Source organism: Chelonia mydas, chromosome 26 (assembly GCF_015237465.2).
Source record: "Chelonia mydas isolate rCheMyd1 chromosome 26, rCheMyd1.pri.v2, whole genome shotgun sequence".
Taxonomy (NCBI): domain Eukaryota; kingdom Metazoa; phylum Chordata; order Testudines; family Cheloniidae; genus Chelonia; species Chelonia mydas.
In genome coordinates this window covers 4,091,641-4,100,275 of record NC_057859.1, presented here as the reverse complement: position 1 = coordinate 4,100,275, position 8,635 = coordinate 4,091,641, and positions in this window count along the sequence as shown.

The following is an 8,635-nucleotide window of genomic DNA, read 5'->3' as shown; positions in this document are numbered from 1 at the left end:
GCTTTTCCCCCCATGAAAATGAAAATTTTCAGCAAAAAGAAAGTTGCTGTCCACTAAAATATTTGGGTTTTCATCAAAAATAACTGGAAACTTTGGTTGTGAACAGAATTGTTGGTGTTGTTTGACGTATCCTCCTGGAGAACAAATTTCCTTAATGAAAAATTTCTTTTTTGACAAAACTCCACTTGCGGAGATAAAACTAGAATGGTGCTGAGGATGGACGTTCCATTTCATGAAAGATTTCATGGATTTGAGATCAAATGGAATCATCGCCTACTCATCCTATGCTCGGGAGACGGTTCTTTTGAATCAAATTGCAGGCAAGGTATTAAAGACTCCATCCTCACGTTCCTCATCTCTTTCCCATAGACGCAAGAGTGTGTGTATGTGTGTTGTAGTGGGGGGTATCTCGTGAGGTCAGCGTCTAGGAAGGAAGGTTATAATATGTGGATTCTGATTTTGGTGTTGCTCAGTTTTCCTATCAGTAAAAATGGGCATCAATATGACTTTGTGGTGATAGCGGTGGCACATTGTGTGGCTTCATTAATTAATGTTTAAAGCCCTTTGAGATCCTCGGATGGACGGAACTATACAAGTGCTAACCATCATTAAGAAGTAGGAGGAAACAGTAATAATATAAATTCCATTGGAAATTTATTCTACAGTCTACTGAATTGATGCAAAAAATAAGTTTGCCTATTTTCTATGAGCCTGTACTACCCTTCCAGTCTCCTGCCCACATTAAGTGACACCCATTTATATAACTCGCTGTCTCCATTCTGCTATGACAATGGGCAGGCGATTTTTGGATTATACATTCTTTAATGCCAAGGTGCGTAAATTATCCCATAGAGTGAGAGCAAAAATGCAGGGTTCTTTTGTTGGCTTGTTAATAGAAATATTAGACTTGATTGTCATTTCTAAGCAGGTCATTGTGTTGAGATGAGCTCCTCTGTGTTCTTTTCCATGTAGAAATTGCTCTCTCTTTCTCTGTGATTGGTTCTTGATTTGTCCTAGAGTTACAACTGGCTTGTTCCTTTCATCATGGTAGGTTTCCAGCTGTGCAGTTGAAGCAATCCATGGGATTTATCATTGTTAGAGACAGTTTTATATTTCTTCAGTGCAGTTAGCTGTTCAGATGCTGGTGGTGCCATTTGTCTTATTTAATAGGGTTTTAGTCATGTGCGTGAAACGTATATTACACCACTTATTGGTGTTTCATGCTCCTCGCCATACGTGTTGTGGCTGGCTAGTTAGGATTTAATGCCAACCAATGCCAGTATTCTTAAACCTAAACTAAGGAATGATGCTGAGATGATAACTGTTGTGTCTCCAGATGGCATGATGGCTAGTAATGGCATCCATTATCATCACGGACATTAGGATAATGGAAGCGCATGAATATTTTACCTTGGCATTATTGGTAGTGTGTGATAATAAACTGTAGCAGGCAGAATATTTGGGTCCCGCTGATAAACTCATCTGTCTTTTGTTTACAGTGTTGTTGTAGATGTGTTGGTCCCAGGGCATTAGGGAGACAAGGTGGGTGAGGTCACATCTTTTATTGGACCCACTTCTGTTGGGGAAAGAGACAAGCTTTTGAGCATACACAGAGTTTTTCTTCAGGTCGTCTTCTTCTTCTTCTTCATGAGTTGATCTTGTCTGTTTTAGTTCATTCTAGCTGTGTCTTCCCCCCTGCCCCAGACACAAATACTCATGTACATAGAAAGGATCTAATTCTGATCTCACTTACACTGTCTTTACACCAGTGTAACTGCATTGATGTCTATGGAGTTATCCTTGATTTACATTACTGTAACAGCACTAACCTCATTAGAATTACTCCTGGTTCACATGGGTGTAACCGAACTGGCCTCAAAGGATTTACACTTGTGTGAGAGCAGAAAGGCCCAAAGAATGTCAGGATGTTATTTTTAAATGGGTCTCAGCACAGCCTCTTAGTGAGACACAGCTCATAGCTTCAAGAGATCTAACTGGCTTTGCTTCCAAAACCTTGGGCACAATTGCTGGGGGCTGGGAAATTGGTATCATTAGCCTGTGTAAGCAATACACTAGACCGCAGTTCCGTCTTGGAGGTGAATTGGGAGGAGTGCTGAAGGTGGGTGATAGTATGAAACCCAGGCTTTCCTGATGACCAGCATCAATTAAAAATCTCTAAGGTCATTAGGGGACCTTGTGTTAAGTGTGAATGCAAGCAACCAGGATCTTGCTGAAGCACTAAGGAGCTTTCCCAGCAGTGACAGGGGATTCATTTGTGTGAAGCCCAATCAGTTCTCACTCCAGAAAGGAATAATCCCACTGCGGAAATGTACTGAAGATACAACATAGGGGCTGGAGAATGGTCTTCATTTGTCACATTTATTTGTTAAAAGAAGGGACATGCTGACAGCACTCCTATTAAAACAGCTCCCCTTATTTATTAGCCCTGCCAGCATCTTTGACTGAAAACTTTGGGGCCTTTTTTTAAAGCGCTTGTCATTCCAAAGAAGACTAACAACAACAGCAAATTGGTTTTGTTTGTTATTTGGCATATGAAAATTGGTTCTTTTGTTATAACTTGTCCAGCTTCATTGCCTGCTCACAAACACTATTGTCTTTATTACCATTATTAATTTGTATGACAGCAAAATCTAGAGGTCCCGACTGGGATTGGTGCTGCATTGAGCCAGGTGCCTTGTGTACATGTAGTAAGAGACAGTCACTGCCCGGAAGAGATGACAACTTACACAGACTATAGGTGGCGATGAGGGAGTATCATTATCCCTATTTCACAGAGGGAGACCTGAGGCACAGAGAGAATAAGGGTTTGTCTACATGGCGCAGCAACGTGCAGTAAAGGGTGGACCCACTGGACCCTGCTTGCCTGCACTAAAGTCCCTAATGACAGGTTTCAGAGTAACAGCCGTGTTAGTCTGTATCCGCAAAAAGAACTGGAGGACTTGTGGCACCTTAGAGACTAACAAATTTTATTTGAGCATAAGCTTTCGTGAGCTGTAGCTCCTTTTCTTTTTAAAGTTCCCTAGTGAGTATTAATGCAGTCCAGTGTCACACAGCACTATGATACCACGCACTGGGGAGCTTTTAGTGTGCACCAGCAGGGTCTACACAGGGAAGTAGTGCACAGCATATTGGTATGCTTTATAAATCATACCCCTCTAGTGCACGTTGCCGTGACAGGTAAACAAGCCCCAAGTGACTTGCCCAAGGTCACACAGACAGTTTGTGGTAGAAATGAGAACCAAACCTCTGTCTCTTCCATCCCCCTCTGGGGCTTTAATTACAAGACCATAGTTCATGAATATGTATGTTTCCTGTTCATTTGCATGCAATGTTCTGTCAGAGCCCAGACTTCCGGCCTGGCATGGACAAATGTGCAGAGCAAGATGTGGGATATTGAGAGAACTTTTGTGAAGCTGTCACTACATCAGGTGATTAGATTAAGATTGGATCACTGGTTCTGGGGAATCTCTTTCTGGCTGTTCTGTTAAATGTCAAGTCACTTCACCACACCTGGTCCATGTTTCTCCATCTATAAAATGGGTGTAATTACCTTTACTTCACAGGGACATAGAGAGGACTAATTAATGTTTGAAAAGAACTTTAAGCTGCACAGATGAAATGTTCTGGAGCTGCGTATCATTTAAACTTGAAATTATATAGACCCTTTCCATGCATCTGCAACTAAGAGCAGGAGACTATAGAGTTTGCACTGGAGGATTAAGAGTATGTCTATACTGTAATAAAACATCCATGGCTGGCGCATATCAGCTGACTCAGGCTCACGGGGTTTGGGCTATGGCGCTATAAAATTGCAGGGTAGATGTTCTGGCTCGGGCTGGAGCCTGGGCTCTGGGACCCCACGAGGGGGGCATGCTCATGCTTCGAAAGGTGTTTCAGTGTGCACGTAAATAAAGGCATGTGTCTATTGAGTCTATGTGTGAGCATGCATGTAAGGACATGTATTCATGTAAGTGTGTACGCGTAAGAGCATTTGCAAGAGCAGGGTTGGTGACCATTTATGTGTTTGCATGGTACATGTGTATGTACACAGGTGTGCTTGTGAGTACGTGTGCAAATTAAGACTGGGGGAGAGGTAAATGCAGCAATTTAATTTATTCCACTGACATTTTTATTCCTCTAGAGAGAAGAATGGATGTCAGTTTGAAACAGTCTGAAAGTCTCAATAGCTGGTTATTGATCTTAAATTTCTTCTTGGTAAAAATAGGAATCAGCACGTAATTGATAAAACAAACATACCCTGGGCAGCAAACAGGTTATTGATGATCTGCCTTGGGATAAAGTCATGGAGATGACCTCATTGCCCTAGTGCCCTGACTCGGGGGATGTCTCTGCTGCTGCCCCGGTGCTCTGAGAGCAGCGAGACATTCATTTTGTGCTGGCGGGAGAATGCTGGAGTTGTGGGAGTTACCTGTTCAGCTCCATATATCTCTGTCATGTTACCTCTGCTAATTACCACAAGAGCCTTCTTGGCAGCTGTTATTACAGGCAATTTTATCCACACTGACATGGGAGACTGAAGCCTTGTAAGCATTTAGGAGGAATGTTTTAAAAAATAGGTCAGTTTGTGCTGTGCTTTAACTGGGCTCCCCGTTAGCGTGGGTACGTGATCAGAGAGCAATTAGTGCTTTTAGAAAAATTATCCTGAGAACGTTCACCTAGCCACGTATCTGGAAGGAAATTTCAATAGGAGAAGAAGACTTCAATGAGCAATTGACCTAAGCCATGTTCTCATTCTCTTGTATAAATGGCAAAGTCTTATCCCATCCCTTTGCTGTATACAGGGCTTTGGACAACCAAATCCCATTAAAATGAATGGGAATTGAGTGTCCATATCTGCTTAGCCCTATGTTCTGAAGGATCAGTGATCATGGTACTTTCTTGCTAGACCTGTTTCACAGAGCATTATACAGGAGACATATGCAAATACCCACCTGTTATTACTGTGCATATGAGTGTGCTCAGCAAGGTGCACTGGCAGGAAAAAAATGTGTAATATCCACCCCAGAGAGACATGAGATATTTCCATAGGGAATGTGATGCCTCTGTGGTTTCTTTAGTCAGGTCTATTGTTAGTCCCCGGAGATAGGAAGTTGTAGAATCCATTGCAAGATATCTCGGAGTACTGAAAACCGAGGCGGTTTGTTCTAATGACTGCAACCCTGCTGTAGAGTCCCAGGAAGGGATTCTCTCAAGCCAAGAGCTACGGGCCACACGTCCGCAAACCTTTTGGGGTCTGGTCCGTTCAAGGAAATCTGCAATGATTTGTTCTCCCTGCCTCGTCATTGGCTGTTGTATCCAGCTGTTGTCTATAGGCTTAGGGCTAGAGTACACTGGAATCTCTACAGTGGCGCAGCTGTGCTGCTGTAGCACGTGTGATGAAGACGCTTGATGCCAGCGGGAGAGAGTTCTCCCGTTGGTGTAATAAAACCACCTCCGCAAGAGGCGGTAGCTATGTTGGTGGGAGAAGCTCTCCTGCCAACATGGCGCTGTCCACACTGGCATGTAGGTCGGTGTAACTTACGTCATTCAGGGGGGTAGCTTATTCACATCCCTGAGCGACATAAATTATACCAACATAATCTGTAGTATAGACAAGCCCGCATTCTTAGATTATTAGCTGTTCAAGGCCAGGACATTGTGTCTGTCCGTTAGCAGTTTCTACTGCACCTAGAACAAAGGCTCTATAGTAATACGACTAATACTAATGCTAATACTTCAATATTTCACTTCAATGAAACTTTGTTTGCACCAGAAGCTATGCAAATGTTGTCAAAGTGTAAAAATGAACTAGATCCCTCAGGTGTCTGTCAGAGGATGCTAAGATCCACCCAGGGCAGAGCTACTTGCTGCATTTGGAGTCTGATCCCCTCTGTCCATTTCTTAGCAGTGTGCTTTCCTGACATGGAGGCTCATTGCTACATAGCCTCCTGCCATCTCAGCCGTCTCTCTCCTTAGCCTCAGTGTTAGAAACCGCATATGGAAGGGGCATTTCGGCCTCTGGCTCTTCATAGTCAAAACAAACAATAGATATATTGCTTCCACTCTACCCTCTCTTATTCTGGCTGCAGGTTTTATGTCAGGTCACATTTAATTTCTGATAATGTGGTAGGTTTGTGTCTTATATCGGAGAGAGCAAAACAAACAATCCCCCTCCCCCAAACACTCAACTTTTTAATATCTGTTGCCATCCTGATGGAAAATGACAAGCCCTAGAAAATATTTTCCAAGTGCCAGTTACTCAAAGGACATGTAGACACCACTACCATTAATGTTAATAGCACTTGCGATGCTCCAGGACATTGTGGAACAATGCACCTCCATGCTCTTCAGTAAAACAATTAGTACTACCAAGCCAAGGTTGTATCCTCTGCTAAAGGATTAGCTCATTAACCTTCACAGTGTCAATGTGTTCTCGCTTTCGGATTCAACTTAATTAGTGTCCAAGGTAATATTTAAGAGCACACTTCACATCTCATTCTTTGAATGAATGTATTAGCTGATCATAAACAGAGCTGCCCTTTGAGGCTCTAAGAAGAAGTAAGAAAGTGGGCAGATGAAACATGCAGAGGGAGTCAGTCATGACAGTCTGAGCTAGGGCAAGACACAGACACTTTTAAAGGTGTCCCTACAGATGAACAAGGGGAAGAAAGAAAATGGTGTATCCAAATCTACTCCCACTTGCAGTGGTGTAAAATGGGAGTCAACTACTGACATCTATAGAGTTACACTAGTAAGAAAGTCAGTGTAAGTAAGATCAGAATCAGGCCTAGAATGTTATCACTTTAATATTAATAACACTTTGTTCAGCTGTAATATTGTCCACTCAAGGTTCTGCGAGCTCTCCGTAAGACAGGGAGGAAGGATGGTCATGTTCTGAAAGGACTGGCCAGACACTAAGGTCATCTGAGGTTAATTCCTGGTTTGGCCATAGACTGCCTGGGTGACCTTGGGCAAATCACTGAATAGCTCTGAGCCTCAGTTCCCCACCAGTAAAATGGAGATAATAATCCTTCACTTTACTCACCTTTTGTGTGTTTAGACTGTAAACTCTTTGGGGCAGACATGGCGTACTTTGTGTTTCTACAGTGTCTAGCACAAAGCGGCCTTCATCTCAGTTCTGGCTGCTAGACATTTGTGCTATAATAATAATAACAACTATTGATTAAGCCTCCCAAGACCCAGGCAGAGTAAATGAACAATATCCATCCTGTGGATGTGTTGAAGATGCCTGGTACTATAAATAATGTCAGGTATTTAGTCATTATTCCCCCCACCCCAGCATGTTCATAAATCTATTTTATAGCCCTTTAAAACGTCGGTGATACGAAATCCCATAATGAAGCACCACCCTGTATATGTCAGATGTAGGGTAAGTGTTAGACTAGAGGACATTACACCAGTTTTACATTGTTGTAACTCTTGGTTTCATTGTGGTGATTCAGGTTGGCAGGTGGTGATGATCCCCAGGCAGATTCTAAAGGCCTGATTCTCATTTTTACACGAAGACTGCTCTGGCACAATAAAGTGGCCTTTACATGCATAAAAATTACATTTACTCTCACTTTAAGACCCTTTTACACTGCCAGAGAGGTGTAAAGGGGCCTTAATGTTAATGAGAATCAGGCCCTATATATCCAGAAATCAAACTCTGTGTACAAGTCCCCACCTGGACAGAATTATGGAGCACATTCATGTTTAGAGCACTGTGACAATATTATGTAGCTAATCCTCACAGGTGAATGTTATCGACATTTTACAGAGAGGCAAACTTAGGCAGAGACTCTGGGCCAGATCTTTGGCTGGTGTAAATCAGCATAGCTCCATTACATCAGTGGATTTAGGGTGATTCAAACCAGGTAGGGAGCTGGCCCAGTGTGGTAAAAACCAAAGGACCTGATTATCAGAGATGCTAAGCAGCCAAAAGTGCAGTTGACTTCTATGGAAGGTAAGGGAAGTTCAACGCCTCTGAAAATCGGGCCCATTTCTTTAGATGCCTAAGCTAAGATACGTCTGAAAATTGTTAACTTAAAGAACTTGTCCAAGGCTACACAGGAAGCCTGATTCTCTACTGCTTTGTACATGGTGTCATCATTTATGCCGGTGCAAAGTGAATTTAAAATGCCACCAAATAAGGTTTTGAACCCACGTTGCTCAGGTGAAAATGACTACAGAAAGTTCTCAGCAATATAGAAGGAAGTCGAGGGAGACAGTTTCTGGTCTGGGATCAGCAGTCAACTGTTCTGGCACCCAGTCCTTCGCTGAAGCTACTAGATCATGCCTCTCAAACTCTCTTACTTGAACTACCAAGTGAAAGACTCTTTTCAAAATTCTAATATAATCCTGATTTATTTTTCCCCTTAAGGACAGACCTGAATAGAAAAACTGGATACTATCTCTTGGGATGCTATAACTGCAAAGTTATGATAGAGGAGTCTAAGTCCTGGGTGATGGAACTCATTGGGGCCCATGATGCTGGTAGTCAGGCAGACATCACATCACACATCCACATCCAGTGTCCCATCCCTTTCCCCTTAATTGCCAGTCTTTCACTGTATATGTCAAAATCACAAGTCTTCTCTTCAGCAGACAAGTA